Source organism: Tenrec ecaudatus, chromosome 9, assembly GCF_050624435.1.
Source record: "Tenrec ecaudatus isolate mTenEca1 chromosome 9, mTenEca1.hap1, whole genome shotgun sequence".
In the NCBI taxonomy this organism is placed as follows: domain Eukaryota; kingdom Metazoa; phylum Chordata; class Mammalia; order Afrosoricida; family Tenrecidae; genus Tenrec; species Tenrec ecaudatus.
The window spans coordinates 88,807,098-88,825,055 of NC_134538.1; positions in this window are offsets into that span (position 1 = coordinate 88,807,098).

A 17,958-nucleotide genomic window follows, 5' to 3' on the forward strand; every position below is an offset into this window, starting at 1 on the left:
CTATTGTCATGATGATGTTGTCAATATTGTGTATGCTATAAAACTACCGCCCTTCTGAAATTGTGGAAGCACTGACCACACTTAGAAATCACAGGCACATTTATTTTTAAAGAGCAAATATTTTTCAGATAAGAATATAAGCGGCAACTGATAAGTCCATTGTTCAATAAATCTTTTCATCTTATTTCAAGACTGATTTAACCTCAAGTATCCTTTTGCTACAGCCATCGACCTATTGTAGACTTTGTGGATCGAACCTGATTTCCCCAGGCATAATTTCCATTGCCGATATCCTCTAGTCTCAAGTCAGCTTCTCTCAAAAAATTCTCATAACAAGAAATGTATGTGAACCCAGTTAACACAGATTCCCCAGCGCCACCCACATGTGACTGGACTTGGCCCCTCAGCAGCCCTGTCCCTGCTGGCAAATTAGGTCACAACTATTCATGAAACTACTAGGTCTTCTGTTTGGGCTCCTGATCATTGACCTGCACTCAGGTTACTGTGATGGGTAGGTTTGTTGCTCCAACCTGGCCAATAAGGTCATGTGGGTCTGCCCACATGCAGATCTGCCCACCTATGAGGTCACCACAACATGAGGAACTGCATTACAGGATTGGGTCATTAAGAAGGTTGAGAACCGCTGACTTAAAGGCTGCCAAATGATATAACTTCTTGTTTTTAATGGAACATTTATTTCTTACTTACTCCTTAATTGTTTGATTGAATGTTTAAGGTATTTCCTTCAGCTCCTTAATTATTTCTACTTTAAGTGCCATGTCTGGTTTGATTTTATGTAAGCCTTGTTTACTACAAACTCACAAAGTGTGAACTTATGGGAACCAGTGTAAATAAATAAATAGATGTGCAAAATACCTTTTTCTGTGAATGGAAAAAACAAAAGGATTTTCTCCAAGACCTCACAGACCCTCAATTCCAAAATTTGTATTGAATTCTCCTAAAAGTAACTTAACAAAATGTTACTGAATACAAGCGTAGAAAAATATATGTGATAGATTTTGTTGTATTGAATTAAACTGAACTCTGTGTAGAAGAATGCAACATTAGAGTTATAGGAAGACTCCTTAATAACCCGAGGCATGCAGATGACATGATCTTGTTTGCTGAAAATGAAGAACACTTGAAGCACTTACTGAAGAATAGAAATGCTTTCAGTATGGATTGTGCCTCAATTTAAAGAAAACAGAGCTCACATCACTGGACTAATAAACAATATAATCATAAATGGGCATAAAAGGTTGAAGCTGTCAAAGACTTCTCTTTACTGGCAACCACAACCAATGCAAATGAATGTAGAAGTCAAGAAAATTTTGAAGGATGCATTGCATGGGGCAAATCTGCTGCAAAAGATCTCTTAAGGTGCTATAGAACAAAAGTGTCACTTTGAAGACGAAGGTGCACCTGCTCCACGCCCTAGTGTTTTCAATCCCTACATATCCATGTGAAACTGAGAAAAATAAGATGTTTTTGAGTTGTGGGTTTGGTGACTAGTATTGAAGGGACCATAGACGCTAGAAGGACAGACAAACCTTTCTTGGAAGAAGCACAGTCAGAACACTGCTGGGAAGCAAAGGATGGTGGGATTTCCTCTCACATATTTTGGACATGTCATTGGGAGGGACTAATCCCAGGGAGTGAAATCATGCTTAGGGAAGTGAAAGATAAATAAAATCAGAGAAAGACTGTCAAGGGGAAGAATTGACATAGCAACTCCATGATTGTGAGGAAGGTTTAGTAGCAGGGAGTGTTTTGTTCTATTACATACAGGGTTTCTGTGAGTTGGAACCAAATTGAAGACACCTAAGGAAAACAAATAATATGTGTGTGTGTGCGCGCGTGCGCGCGACAGAATCTAGTATGTTTCTAACGCAACCGTCTTGGATTCCTCTTTGCTGCTGTAGCACAAGAAGCCGAGTCATGCAAATTACTAAAGCGCTTCACAGCTGATACTGGGCAGCTAGTCATGAACATGGCGAAAGACCTTGGCTGCTAACTAAAACGTTGGAACTTTGAATATACCAGAGGCACCTCAAAGGAAGGTCTAGTGATCTACCAAAAAACCCACAAATCCCACTGAAAACCCCATAGCACGCTTCTACACTGGCGTGCATACGGCTCCCATGAATCAGAGTTGACTTGATGCAATTGGAGCACGTACGCGCTATTCCCTAATATTTTTGTCCAGAGACGCAGAAAAATTTAACAACCAAGTAATACTATCCTTCCAGATCTCACTTGTTAACTTATATATTAGCTTTGGTGGAATCAGCAGTTAAGAATACTGAATGTGTAATAAACATTTCTAGTTATTTTAGGACTTAGGAGATTCGATGCCTTTGGATTGTGGTGCTGGTGAAGAATATCGAAAGTACCATGGACTGCCTAAAGAACCAACAAATCTGTGTTGGAAGAGTAAAGCCATATAGCTCCTTAGAGACTCCTTCCACTCAGGCACGTTGAACAAGTTGTCCAAAGAGCACAGACTCTGGAGAAGTACATCACGCTCGCTAAAGCGGAGGGCAGACCTCCTGGAGATGGACTGGCACAGTGGCGGCTCGGAAGGGCCCAAGCATCAGAACAACTGTGAGGACCGTGAAGGACCCCGCCCGTCTGTTATTCCTGGGTCCTCTGGGTCGGAACTGACGACAACAGCACAGACGACACGAGCATACACCAGTGCCAAATAGATTTTAAAACTATTTTTTAAAAGATTATTTTAATGCCAACAAAAATTTATTTACATTTACACAAAAAGTTTTCTACTCAGAATTTTAAGAAGATTCTTTGCTAGCCAATGAAAATTTGAATTTCTATGAAAATCTGAGTTGGTTTTTAAAGCTAAACATGACAGAAATATAATTTGTGGCACACTTAATGTAACCATTTTCCATTCCTCTTAGAAAAGTCAAAGGGTGATGCGGCCATATGGGTTACAAATAACTCAGCAGAAGAAATCCACTCCTAGAGATCATCCGTCATTTTAACACCCCTGTGACATGAGAAGGTGACAAGGATTATTGTTCTTATTTTAAATGTGATTGAAAAGAAACTAAGAGTGAGGAAATGACTATAGTAGACCATGACTTTACTTCCTGATAACTACTGCTTGCAGTTAAAATTTATACATTCCAGATTATACACAGATTATATACAAAATATATTCTCATTTTAAAACTTCATAAAACAGGATGTAATAAGAAAGACAGTTAAAATACTTTTCAAATTTTCATTACAGAAATTTTCAAACATTCAGACAGGAATAATGAATCCATATAATTAAAACCAAGATTTCATAATAGCAAAAACTAAGCCCTATTTACTTTATCAATCTATCTTTTTCTGTGACAGATACATTTAAAATAAATTATACAATGATAGTTTATCTTTGAATAGCTAGGCATGCAACTTTTAAAATTAAGCTATTTTCCTATGTAATCATGATACCTTTACCACATGTAAAAACAGAAATAATATTTTTATGGTCTCATTTTCTGATTTCTTTCAATATTTTGTTCATGTCATTTGATTTGTTCTCCAATATGTTGTTTTTCTTATCAACTGGTTAAAATAATTAAACAATTTTGGCAAATGTGCCTTTCTAGTAAAGCTGCAAAGCCCTGATGTAAAATGGGAAAAAGTAGTGGAATAAATCTAAGGTGTTAATTTGTTTTTTCAGGGATACTTTAATCATTTGTTATTTTATAGCCTAAATGGCATGGACTTTGCAAGGCTTCCTTATTCATTAGGTGACAATCCGGACCAATCCTGAGCATTTAAAAGTGTTCAGGGATTAGAAGATGGAATAAACTTTGCAAAATTCTGACGTCAAGAGGTTTTCATCTCAGTTAATAAAATTAAAAGGGCCAAATGGGCTTCTGAGAAATCTACAAGGTCAGAGTGGGAGAGTTGCTTCTTGCATTGGACAAGACATATATTCAACAGAAGTCTTGTGCAGAAGAGACAAATTTTAGACAAAAATAAAAAAGTATGCTTACTTTGGGTAATGTATACATATAATCTCCTCAGTGTAGCTGCACATATTCAATGCCAACAGGAAGGTAGCCTTAAATTCCTCTTTTTTGATCCAATTATGCATCCATTCCCAAAATTATAGTTGCTATAGTTCTTTGCTGTTAAAAATAACTTTGTTTAGTTGATCTGAAGAAGGGTGGGAAGTGTGCGTGTGCGCGTGTGTGTGTGTGTGTGTGTGTGTGTGTGTACACTTTTGGATCAAATGATGACAAATGGGGAACATGAAAATGTCATTCCCGTGAGTGGACAATTGAATAAATCATTACGAGGCCGAGTGTAGAGACCGTGAGAAAGAGTGTCTCTGACTGCAAGGAGCAGACTTGATTCTTAGTGCTTCATTCACACGGTGGGCTGCTATACTGAGAGAGAATTAATAAAATACTTGTAAAGTCAAGAACTCACCCGTGAGAAATAATTGACCACTTTGGAGCACTTCGTCTCTTCCAGACCACACAGGACTGCATTTTAATCACGCTGCTCGTGTGCTCTTTAGATCATCTGCAGTGCACGATTTTCAACACTAACATCTATGCACAGCTTATTGGTTGCTGTTTCCGATTACTCCCTCAAGGTATTAGCGTAATAAGGACATTTGCCTTGAAAACCCATTTCATCGTTTTATTTCAAAAATAGCAATGGTCTTAGGTGCAATTGCTAAGGACTTAGGATTTACTTTTTTGAATTTCAAATTTATATAAGTCACTACACACACATCTGCCATACAGATACAATGTTAGGGATTTTAATACCAAGCTTTAATTTTTTTTTCATTCAGTCAGCACCTTCTGCTTTCTTCATTTTGCTCTAAGAGTCATAGAGTTAGACTCAGCCCAATTTAGGGTAAAAAAAGTTAAAAGACAATTCAGTTGGATGATGACTGCTTGATAGAGAACTGTATTTTTTGTCTATAGATCTACCTTAAATTATTAAAGGAAAATTAGACATGAATTTTTTATTAGCCACAATTATGCAAACATTGTTGCTTCTTTCTACTTCATTTTTGACTTTAAGATATTTATTCAATGTACTAAGCATTAAGATGTATTTAGAGGTATTGGAATGAACTATTGCTACGAACTTATAAAAATCCTAGAGATACATTTTCACATATTCGTTAAGGAGTTACAACTAAGTGGGCATATTTGGACTTTTCAATTAAATAATGCTGTTGAGCAATTAGCAATATACCAGCTTTAGAGGAAAGATTAGCCAACTGAAGTAGGTGTAGGAATAATGCAGAAAACTAGCCAAGGAAGGAGATTCCTGAACATATCCTTGAATACGATTGCAGACTGCGAAGTGGGTCTGGCATCTTCACTTCAAACAAGAAGTGCAGTTGCTTCTGGTGCAACTTCACAGAGGTGCACACTGTGTAATGCCCAGGTCTCTATGTGTACAAGGGTTTATATCTCTAACACTGAATAAGAAAAGACAAGTCAGGTCTTGGTCAACCACAGAAGCCAAGGAATAAAGCAATATAAAAAGCATACAGCATAGATGCATTTCTCAGGTTACTCCAATGGGATAGCTATGTCCAATGTCATGTTATAAAAATCTGGATGTTGTTAGGTACGACTGAGGTGCTTCCCCCTCATAGCGACCCCGTGGACAAGAGAACTGAACGCCTGCTGGTCCTGTGACAGTCTCTCCATTCTTGCTATGCTTGCACCCACTATTGTAGCCGCTGTACACTCCACCAGGTCGAAGGTCTTCCTTATATCGTTGCTCTCCACTTTACCAAGTATGATGTCCTTTTCCAGGGACTGGTCTCAGCTGACAGCATGTCCAAAATATATGAAATAAAGTCTCACCATCCTTGTCTCTAATGAGCATTCCGGCTGTACTTCTTCCAAGACAAATTTGGTTGTTCTTTTGACAGTCCATAGTGCTCTTGGTATTCTTCCCCAACACCATAGTTCAAAAGCATCCATTTTCTCCAGTCTTCCCCTGTTCAGTGTGCAATGTTCACATGCATAGGAGGCAATTGAAAATACCATGGCTTGGGTCAGGCATCCCTTAGATCTCAAAGTAACCTCTTTGCTTTTTAAGACTTTGAAAAGGCCCTGTGCTGTAGAGTCACCTACTGCAGTGTATTGTTTGATCTCTTGACTGCTACTCCCATGAGCATTGATTGTGGATCCAAGCAAGTTGAAATCATTGACAAATTCAAACTTTTTTTTTCTGTTACCATATTACCTACTCGTTGATCCAGTAACCAGGACGTTGGTGATCTTTACATTAAGTTGTAATCCACACTGAGAGCTGCTATCTGGGACTGTCATTTGCAAGTGCTTCCAGGCCTCCTCACTTTCAGTCAGCAAGGTATGTTATCTGCATACCACAGGTTGTTAAGAAGCAACCAATGCCACATTCTTCTGCATATAATACAGATTCTCTGATTATTTGCTCAGCACACAGATTGAATAGTACAGTGAGAAGGTGCAACACTAATGCGCGTCTTTCCTGATTTTAAACCGTTCAGTATTCCCCATGTGTTCCAACAATTGCATCTTGATCCGTGTGTAGTTTCCAAATGAGCACAATGAAGTATTCTGGAATTTCCATTCTTGCGAAGGCTGGCCATAATCTGCTGTGATGCACACGGTCGACTGCTTTTGCATGGTCAGTGAAGCACAAGTCAACATCACTCTGGTGTCCTCTGCTTTCAGTCAAGACCTATGTGACATCATAACGATAACCTTTGTTCCACATCCTCTTCTGAATCCAGCCGGACTTTCTGGTAATTAGATGATCTTCAGCAAAATCATAAATGATGTCAATGATATTGTTCTACAATTTATGCATTCTATTGGGACATCTTTCTTTGGAATGGGTATAAATATGGATTTCTTCCAGTCAGTTGGTCAAGCAGTTCTCTTCCAAATTCCTTGGCATAAACAAGGGGGTGCTTCCAGAGCTTCATCAGCTTTTAGAAGGACCTGGTTAGACCAGAGGATGCACAGTGGTGCAGCAGGGATCTGGAAACACAGGGAATCTAGGACAGACGAACCCCTCAGGACCAGTGGTGAGAGTGGCGACACCAAGAGGGAAGGGGGTGTAGAAAGAGGGACCCGATCTCAGGGATCAACATGTAACCTCCTCTCTGGGGGATGGGCAACAGGAAAGTGGGTGAGGGGAGACGCTGGGCAGTGTAAGATAGGATAGAGTAATAATTTATAAGTTATTAAGGGTTTGTGAGGGAGGGGGGAGCTGGAAGGGAGGGGGAGGGAAAAAGGAAAATGAGTTGATTCCAGGAACCCAAGTGGAAGGCGAATTTTGAGAATGCTGAGGGCAACGAATGTATAAGGGTGCTTTACTCAATTGCTGTATGTATGAATTGTGATAAGAGTTGTATGAGCCCAATAAAATGATTTTAAAAAAAAGAAACATTCCAGTCGGTATCCCACCAATTTCTGGTGCCTTGTTTTTGGCTAATGCTTTCAGTGCTGCTTGGACTTCTTCAGTCGTACCATTGGTTCTTTCTCATATGTTACCTCTTGATATGAGGTACACAAGACACGTAATTAAAATTATTTATCATGCTATAAAAACATCAATATAAATGTATTGCATAGCATCTTCAAAACTGATCATATCACTAATTGTAAGTAAAAACAGAGTTGACTACGTCGTGGCTAAGCCATCTAAAAGCAGCCCAGACACTGCTTGTTTTCCTTTAGATTCCCTTCCACTCATTACTCAGTTCACATGGAATTTTTACTATTATTCCACGGTTTCGACCTGGAAAATGTACTTTTTTATTCCTTAGCGTTAGATGTTTAATCTCTACCTTTGTCAAAATAAGGAGCCCTGGTGGGGCAGTGGTTACAGGTTGGGCTGTCGTCAGCAGTTCGAAACCACTCGTCACTCCTAGGGAGAAAGACGGGCTTCTTACTCATGGGAAAAGTTGCAGTCTTGGAAACTCACAGGATCCGTTCCACCCTCTCCTAGAGGCTCACTGTGAGTCAGTGTCCAACATATTGCAACTAGTATTACCCTAGTACATAGCATTTCCTTTCACCACCCCCACCCCAGCACACCACTCCTTTGGCTTCACTTAGCCACACCTGCGTAACAAGCTGCCCAAACACAGTGGCTTAAAGTAAAAGCATTTATTTACCTCGTGCTGTGGAAGGGTTGCTAGCACTTTCACTCCGCGCTGCATTGGCCGTTTCCTAGGTGCCTACTCAATTATGTGTGACTGGCTGGAGATGGATGGTCAGGAGAGCTTCACTTAGACATCTGGGTAATGCCATCCTATCAACCAGATTGGTAGGGGCAATTAGGACTCATGTGATATGGCCTAACTGGAAACATTCAGCAAAGATAATTGGGGGAAATGAATAGTTCACTTTAGACAAGTTGACACATTACAAAGTACTATGTGAAGCAGTCTTGAAACACCAGGAAGGCAATTATTGTAGGCATCTCAGAGAAATTCTAAAGCCCTAATTTTTTAGGATCAAGAAGTGTTAATTAATAAGATATTCTGGTGGATATTAGTGTTCTTTTCGGCTAAGGTCTGCACTCATCACAAATATCATTGTCAGTATCTTCTTAAAATGTAGCAAGAACTGTGTTGTCTATGGATGCATGGATGGGCAGACAAGGGCAGGAATTAGAGCTGATGCTAAGAGAAAATGAGAGTGAGATTAAAGCCGAGTAAAAAATTTGAAACAATTACCCGTTCCTTGGATATGCTTTTAGTATTTAATACTTATATTTTATCTGAGTTATCTTCTAAAATTATATATGTTGATTTTATTCTGTTTTTATGTAATGAAAACTTAAAATCTTTTAAACAGTTATCATTTTCCAATCGTGTCTGATATATTTACTTGCATAAATGCAAGTTTTTTCCTCAGCTCTAATCTATATTAACCCACCGCCATTGAGACAATTCTGACTCCTAGTGACCCTTTGTGGAGATTATGAGCTAGAAAACTTTATGGGAGCAGACAGCCTCCCGAGAAGTGGCTGGTGGATTTGAACACCCGACCTTGTAGTTAGCTACCCAATGCCTAGCTCACAGTGCCACCAGATAAGTGACTTAGTAATGCATGAATAAATCTTACTCCTTTTCATTTGCTTTGTTAACGTGAATCAAAGCAATAATACTTTCAGCAAGAAAACACGTATAATTCAAATAGTAATTCCCACTGGCTCTAATATATCACTTTTCTTAAACAAATGTCCTTTCTATTAATTGTCATTTAGTAATTGAGAGATTATTATGATTATTGTGATTGGAGAAAGTCTTCTTATGATTACTTTTGTTTGTAAAGATTTTTCTTCCCGGTGATGTAACAACAGGCAAAGAGTATCAAGAGGTCATAAAATATAAGCTCTCCAATTTTGAGACTTTCCAGGAAAATTATGTGCTGCATCAAGCAATGCTGTGACATGCCTCCTTTCCAAGGGCATTTCAGAACGAAACGATGGCACGCCTCTCTGTGCATTGCTCTCAGACGTTCTTCAAATGTCATCATGTGACATGTCCACTGCGTGGCATAAAACTCAAAACTGATAGGCCCTGGGTACAATCAGAAACTAGCTCAGTCCTTAGCAGAATTGCTCCATTGAACTTTCTGAAGATATGATCTCATGCTTAGCAAACTACGCAGGAATGAGCTTTGAAGTTTGACTTCAAAACTACTGAGTCATTTTCTGATTAAAATGTAAATTGAATTGCAAAGCTGTCATTACCTAAACCTGTCATTGGTGCAAGAACATATTGAGAACAGTTCTCTGTTGTAAAAATCAAGCACTGCTACATTGGTAATAGAGAACTATTTTTCTAAAGCAAAATTTTTATGCCGTCTCATCCCAGTACAAAAATCAATCAATCAATACAGGTTTTTTCTCTGGTTTGCTTTTGTTCTCATTTAAGTCTAGAATCCAAGGGTTCCTCGTATGGAAGATGGTGGCAACACACTGCATGAGGTTGGTCATAAAATCCAAAAAGCTCGCCATCATTGAGTGGATTCTGGATCATGATGACCCTGTAAACTGGGCTAGAACTGCCCCTGCGAGTTTCCAAGACTGTAACTCTTCATGGGAGTAGAAAGCGCCATTTTTCTCCTATGGAGGAGCTGGTGGTTTCAAACTGCTGGCCAGACAGAGGTTCATTCTGTTGTTCACCATTTTATATGAGCTATCACAGTAAAATGAGTTACACTCTTAGGATAGCATTCTTGCAATCCTAGTTATCAGTGGACAAGTTGAAGAATTTGCTCCAAGTCACAATATAGAATAGAGGAAATGGAATTCAACCTAAAGCCCTTGGAAAGCAATTTGAGCCTGTTGCTGTCAAGACAAGTCAGACGCACAGAGGCCCGACTGCACAGAGTGCAGCTTTCCTATAGATTTCCCAGGCTTCATCTTTATGGAAACAGACTGTCATATTTTATTTCCACGGAGCCACTGGTGGGTTTCAACTGCCCACCTGTCAGTTAGCAGTGGAGCACTTAACCCAGCACCACAAGGGGTCCTCAAGTCCATGGAGCTAACAGCAACGTATACCACCAGCAGCAGAACTAGCTCAGTCCTGTATTACATAGACATCCCTTGGAGAATGGAGAGAAAAGGAGAGTTGAGATAGTGCCATCGTTACTGGCTAGTAAGGAAATGACAAATGATCAGATTAAGCACTGGGTGTTGCTAGGTGCCATCAAGTCAATTTCTCCTCTGATTCTGCCATCGGGGGTTCTCCTGGCCAGTTCCTCTGTGTGGTCAAGAGTTGACCTGGTGACACAATGGTTACACACTTGGATGCTGGGGTGCAGACTGCTGGTTTGACACAACTCACAGGAGACCCATGTGACCATCTGCTTCCATCAAGCCCCCATCCTTGGTCACCAGAGGCAGCTGAGCCTCTCGGTCACTGTCAGTCAGAACTGACTCCCCAGCAAGTAAAAGAGGTGTGTTTGCTTTGCTGTGAGTATGATTGACCTCAAAGCAATGCCTTCATAAAATCTTATGGATCTGAGCAGAGAGAGCATCTGTAGTATCAGGTCATCACATCGGGAGGAGGTATCACTGAATACGGATGGCTAGGACAATAATTTTTGTGCATGTATGTCCTACAGATAGTAGTGATGTGAACCAAAAATTTATGAAAAAAATTCAAAGTGAAGAAAAACTAAAGGCTAGACTGTTTTGAGCAGCACTTGTTAACGACAGTTTAACAAACGTGAAGTAATTCAAAGAGTTTGGGGAAGGTAAAAGACGACAGAGGTAATCGAGGGATGTTCTAGTGGACATCTTATTGCACTGTGCTCGTTAGCTCACCTTGGAAAGTTGACAAGAATATAACTTTATGCTGATATGGAGTACAAGAGCTAAAAGGCAGAAAAATGGAAAATTGATTATTTGAGCAATTAAATATTTACGTATATTTTGTTAAATTTGTTCACTAAAATTAGTTGTTTACAAAGACTCCTTACACATCGGTGGAAATGTGAACAATACAAGGATGTAATGCAAAAGGAACACTTGCAATATCAGCCATCTCTATTAAAATGTGATATCAACCATCTCTACTAAAAATGTAAATTTTTTCTACTTTCATAAGGTAATGACTTACTTTAATTACCTAATGATGGGTGTATGGAAGGTCCCTCTGAAGATATTAGGAAATGATTGCACGGGCTACAATCTTGACCTGGCATCTCAATCTAATAAAAATATTGGGTGTGGCAAAGGAAATGAAAAGCTGATTTGCTAATGTTATTTTTTTTACATTAAGTGCTACTCCAAGTTACAAGACCTATGGTATTTGAAGCTGTCCGTTTTGGAGACCTTTCTTGAAAAGCTTTGTCTTAGCAAAGGGAATGCTGAAACACAGGGCCCTTAGGGGGCCAACCAGATTTTGACTGAGGTTTGATAGTCCTTGAAATTATATCCCCAAACCTTAGAGAGCCTGCTGATGCAGTGGGAAAGGACATCAGCTGAGCAAGTTATAAATAAACTCTTTTATCAGAGACAATGGTGTCATGGTGACTTCAAAGACCAAGCTACGGATAGTAAGTTCCCTGAAGCTCTGAAAACAGTAAGAGTATTATCGTATTGAACAGGACATTCTTAAACCTAAGCTAAAATTTGACAACACTAATCATTTATCTTCTATTTATACAGTGTTGGGTGAATACCCAATCAGGTGGTCACTAATATTTTATCTAGTAAGTTTAAAAGAAAAGCATGCTAGTCCCTTCACTGTCTCACATAAGTCAAGATTTTCTATCATAGCTATATAAGCTTCAGAAGGTTACTATACAATCTCATTATATTTGATTTCCCCACAGCAAAAAATCTGTTCTGGCTAACAAGTTCTAGAAGAGACACAAAGTATATTGCTTCTGGATCACACTAACAAAAGGTTACAGATTTTAATGCCTTTCTTGGCATTATAACCACTGTGGAGGGAATAAGACACAGAAGGAATGTTGCCAGATAGATGTGCTGTGCAGATATGCATACCCATGTGTGTGTGTTTCTGTGCATGCATGTATCTGTGTGTATGCGTGTATGTGTGGATTCACCCAGCCATCCAGCATTATTCTGACCTTCTGGGACAGACCAGACCTGCATGGTTCTGATTCTGAGAGTGTAGCTCATTATGGGAAGAAACCAGTGTGAAGTCACCCCTCTGCTGCAAGGTTTAGTGGATTTAATCCTGTGATTGTTGCTTTGCTCCCTAAGGGAATAAGGAAGACAAGTTTCGCCCATTGGTAAAGACACATGGGTATCTCTGGGACAATTAGAACTATTTAAAGTGCTAGTTGGAAAAGAATAGACAATGGAATATTTTGGAAAGTTTCAAATTGAATTCAAAATTCTTGGTAGAACAATTAATTTCAAGTCCACAAATTATACTGAGAAAATTAATCAGGTTAATAGGCATTGAATATGTTATAGTATAAATAAGTTAATCAGATATAAATGTATGGTCCATATGTATAAACTTAACATACTGAAAAACAAATCATGGATATTTTCTATCTATGTGGCACAACATGTCTCAGAGAAGTATTAAGAGTAAATTTAAATATAACAGGAGGTTGCCATACCAGTTGACTGCACAAAGATGTGCAAAAATATCTCCTTGTGATTCCCCTGAAAATTGGAGTGAAGGGCGTAGCTCTCAGGAACACGTGTGCACATGCCTGCACTCGCACTTGTGTGCATGCATGTGCATATGCATGTCAGCTAGACACCCCAAAGGAACTGAAAACTGCAGAATATTGTTATTGGCAAAGGAAAGGAAGTAAGTTGAAGCTCTGCCAACATTTCAGAAAAGTGGCGGAAAAGGCTCCAAAGGACACAGAACTTTTAGTGCTGAGGCGTTGGGATCATTTGTCAGACAAAGAGAAAATTAAAATACAGAGTTGCACCTGTGTTTAAACCAGGGCTCTCACTACTGTGGAGTCGATTTCCCCTGAGGGTGACCCTCGAGGCGAGAGCAGAGCTCTATCGCACAGGCGCTTCCGGGCCAAGCCTTACACAAGAAGACCCACATCTTCCCTCAGGGGAGCCCTGCGGCTTCGGAACACTGACCTCTACGTTAGCAGCGGAGCGCTTTAATCACAGTGCCAGCGGAATCCTTTATATCAAGGAAGCATCGCTTTATTCAAAACTCCAGATCTTTTGTTAAATGTTGTGGGAAACCACATGAATGTTTTTTCTACGGAATGTTTTGGGAGGAAGTTTTCTCATTCTGCTAAAGCATGTACATGTCACATTACCGTAGGGCAGAACAGACCATCGATATTCATCCAGAAAGCACGTTAATTTTTAAAGTAGTATTTGTTATGTTGTTACTGAATTGAATTGACTCCGACTCACTGTGACCTTGTGTACAATGGCACAAATCACTGCCATTTCCTGAGCCATCCCCACAACTGATGGCCACCTTGCCAATGGACTTTCCCGGCTTCATGGACCCTGTACCATGGCTTGGGACAAGTGAGAGTGGCCCTCAAAGTAACATTATTGTTCTTTAATATGCTAAAGAGATCTTATGCACCATAATTTCCCAATGAGATGATTAATCTCTGGATTTTTTCACTGCTGCTTCCGTGAACATTGATTGTGGATCCAAGTAAAATAAAATACATTTCTATAGCTGTTGCAAAATGGATGCGGCATATATGTCACTGTGTTTCTTAGCTGTATAACTCAGACAGTGCTCTACTCCTTTACAGGTTATAAAATATGACTTAAGTTTTTAATAGCACTTCTAATGTAAGTCAACAAATAAGACCATGACAATAGTGATCTAATACAAAGGAAAAGAAATACAAGATTAAGCTAGGAAATAATGTAGGCTAAGACATTAACAAAACAGATGTGAGCGAGGCGGGGGAGCAGCTCGGTAGAAGGGGGCATATTCCACTGAGAAATAATGACGTTTGTAAAGGGCCCTAAGACAAAGATGGACTGTTGGTAGTGAGGTGAGCCTGGGGGAGAGCAGCAGGAGCCAAAGAGGAAGAGCTAGATCATCCACGCCCTCTCCAGATATAGAACACTGAGACGCCTTCGAATTCTATACTAAGGGTTAAGGACCATCATTAGCGTGCTTAAAGGTGTCATCCAGAAAAGAGACAGCCTCATTTGTCCTTCCAACCAGAATGGTTCACAAGCCCATGTATGTTCTTACCAAAAATGAGCAGTCAGATATAAAGTGTCCTAAAACCTACAAGAAATAAAGTGGGAGTTTCCGAAACAAAAGCTTGAGCCAACAGATAAAAAAACACAGTATGAGAAGACAGGCTTTTGGACTGTCCTTAGTTTATCCAAACACCCTAGAAGCCATGGGGGAGGGGGAGGATTGCTCTTTTCCCATTTAAATTAAACAGAATCGTAGACATTCAGATTGTTTCTTGTTCAAACTTTTATTAAAATAACTCTTGATAGATGAAATGCCAACTAGATTGGAGTCCCAATGGCACAAAGGTTAAGCTCTCTCAAGTACTGAGCCAGAAGCTCCGTGGTTGGAACTCACCACCATATTGGCAGGAGAAAAGGGACCTTGTATTTTTGTGAAGTTTTTCCAACCTTGGAAATAGTATGGGGAAGTTCTATTCTGTCCAATGGAAGTTTTTTTTTTTTTAAATGGTAAATTGGAGAGTAAACAAAATAAAATTTGGAGAATAGAGTTTTGGATTTTGTTTTCCTTCCAATTGTTTTTTTGTGCCCACGGGGTTAAGGAGAGCATAAGAACAGTTTCTGAAGAAATGAAGGTTTAGTCGTTTAATTGCTCATCAGAGATGGAGGAAATAGACATTGCCTACAGAGAACATAGAGGATAAATCCCTCATTATTTTCTCTATAAAATTAAAACGGATTCTCATAGATTTCAGCCTTAACTTTCAATATAAAAATATCATATGTATTTGTGATTGGGCAAACATAGTGCTCAGGCTTTACATTCAAATGCATGGAAAAAATAGCAAAACAAGGAATTGTCTGGTTTTGGTTAAGTAGAGGGGAAACTCTTCTATTTTAGTATGCCGATACTGTAAAAAATACCCCAGGCTCTGCAGTGCAAACCATTTTAAGAAGCTGTCCTAATATTAGTGTCAGAGAAGCAAACCAACTCCAACATGTCTGTAATAGCTCCTTACTACTACATGGGCTCTATCGTGCCACTTTTTAGTATATGTAAGAACTAGAATTCAAGGTAACGAGTATAAATCAAACAACTAAGGGTTAAGGATTCTATTTATTAGTTTGTGATAGCTCCATTCCATGGTTGTCATGTAAACACCAATGAGCCCTTAGGAATTTGGAATTATCTCCCCAAGGGTTTGCTGTGATTATTGAGACCTAACAGGCATCTCGAGCTTCCAGTAGGTAGAAATGTCCCATTCTACAAGTGCCTGTTTCCCTGTGATATTTTCTATTAAAAATAGATTTTGAAATCCACGACTTTATGGTTTATGAACTGATGAGAATGCAAATTATTTGGTGGCTAACTGTACACCTATGTTAAGTCTGTTAAAAAATCATCAGCTTTAGTCCTCATTCCACCGGTGAGTTTACAGTAAACAAACAAGAACTTTTTTTCTAGTTGGCCCTGTCTCAAGGCAACCCAGTGTTCCAAAATAAAATGGCTCCACACAGTTGAAAATGATGGAGTTTTTTCCTTCAAGCAGGTCTCCAGACCTTTCTTACAAGATATCACTGTGAGAATTGGAACCTCTTACCTTTTTGTGGAAGCCCTTGGGCTGCTAACCACAAGATCAGCAGTTCAACAGCTCCAGGGGACCCACCAGAGAAAGATGAGGCTGCCTGCTCCCTTAAAGAGGTGCAGTCTCGGTAACCCACAAAGGCAGGTCTGGCGCGCCCTATCGGGTCACTCTAGGTGGGAACGGACTCGATGTCAGCGAGTGTACGCACTTTGTGAGCTTGCGTCACCCAGTTCGCAGATGGTGGTTGTGTGCCATGGAGCTGATTCTAACTTACAGGAGCTTTGCAGGACACCAGACAGCTGCCCTGTGAGGGCTTCCTAGACTGTCGTCTTGGGAAAGAAATTGCAGAGGGCTGAGATACCTGGCAAAGGCGAGAGCTTGTCAATGGTGGACAAGGGTTTTACACAAACCCATTCATGATCTTATCAAACTCTAATTTTCTCAGCCACATTTTGATTTCAGTGATATGTACAATACCAAGCAGATGGTACCATGCAGTGCTGCATGCAGATTCTTTGCTAAAACACATTTATACTAGCTCATAAATCTTTCAATATATCCTTATTAATAAATATAGAATACGTTTCTCAGAGACACTAACAAAAGAGCACTGGGCAACGTAAGCATTGCTGATCCAGTCGTTTGGCTGGCAAATCAGCTGCCTGGGTTTCCTTGATCTTCCTGCTTCTGCTGCTGAAATTACAGGTTGGGACACCACTGTGTCCTCCAGGATTCAGAATCAAAATGTTTGGTTTCAAATCCAATGGTGTCACTTAATTATGTAACTTTGGAAATACCAAAGCACTGCCTTAATTTTCTTAAGCGTCAAATTAAGGCTGTCTACATATCTTCAGGCTGTACGTTCCTAATTGTATTCCCATGGGGTACTGTCACATGGCAATGCTGCTGTTTACGTGGAGTCCCTTCCACGTTGCCGGCTGATGGAGCACGGCCTGGAATGATGTGTTCTTCCAATCACCCGTGTTCGGCTGTTGTCGATTCCAGCTCCTGGCGACCTCCTTAAGGTGCAAGGTTATAAGCCGGGTGTGCTAAACTTTTAGTATATTCAAAATAAAACTAATTAGACCAATTTTATTGTAAGAGAATATCTATTAAGATGATTTTTAATGATGAATGGGATTATTAAGGAAGTAAACAAATCGTAATGGCTGTGAGAAATGCTCAGGGTAGTGGTTTACCAGGATATACGAAAAAGTTTCAGGTCTGCTAATCAATGCCCCCAGGGACATACAACTCTGCTGTAAGCCTCAACCTACAGCCATTAAGCTTAATCCACATGGGTCAGCGAATCCAGCAGCCCCTCCAGAAAGCCTCCGGCTGAAGGCACGCGGCTCTACTTGCTTCATGGCTTGGGAAGTCCATCACTCTGCTGGGAAGTCTATGCTCTGGCTCTCGGTTCAGCTGCTGCTCCTGTGATGCTACGTCTGCCATCTGCACCAAGGAGGCAGGGATTTCGAGTCCAGAGAACAGCACCACTCCTGGCTCTAGCTGGTAATGAAGTCCCTCCTCCTGCTTCTCAGAGGGCTCATTTCTACCCAGCAGGGTGCCACTCAAGGGAATCCTGCCGCAGTTACTCACAGGTGAGTCCCATTGGGATCTTCTCCCACCTCCTCACCAAACGCATATGCGGAAAGGTAGTTTGGTGGGGCTGAGATCCTTTTGGGCTTGAAGAGCCACATTGACGAATTCAGTG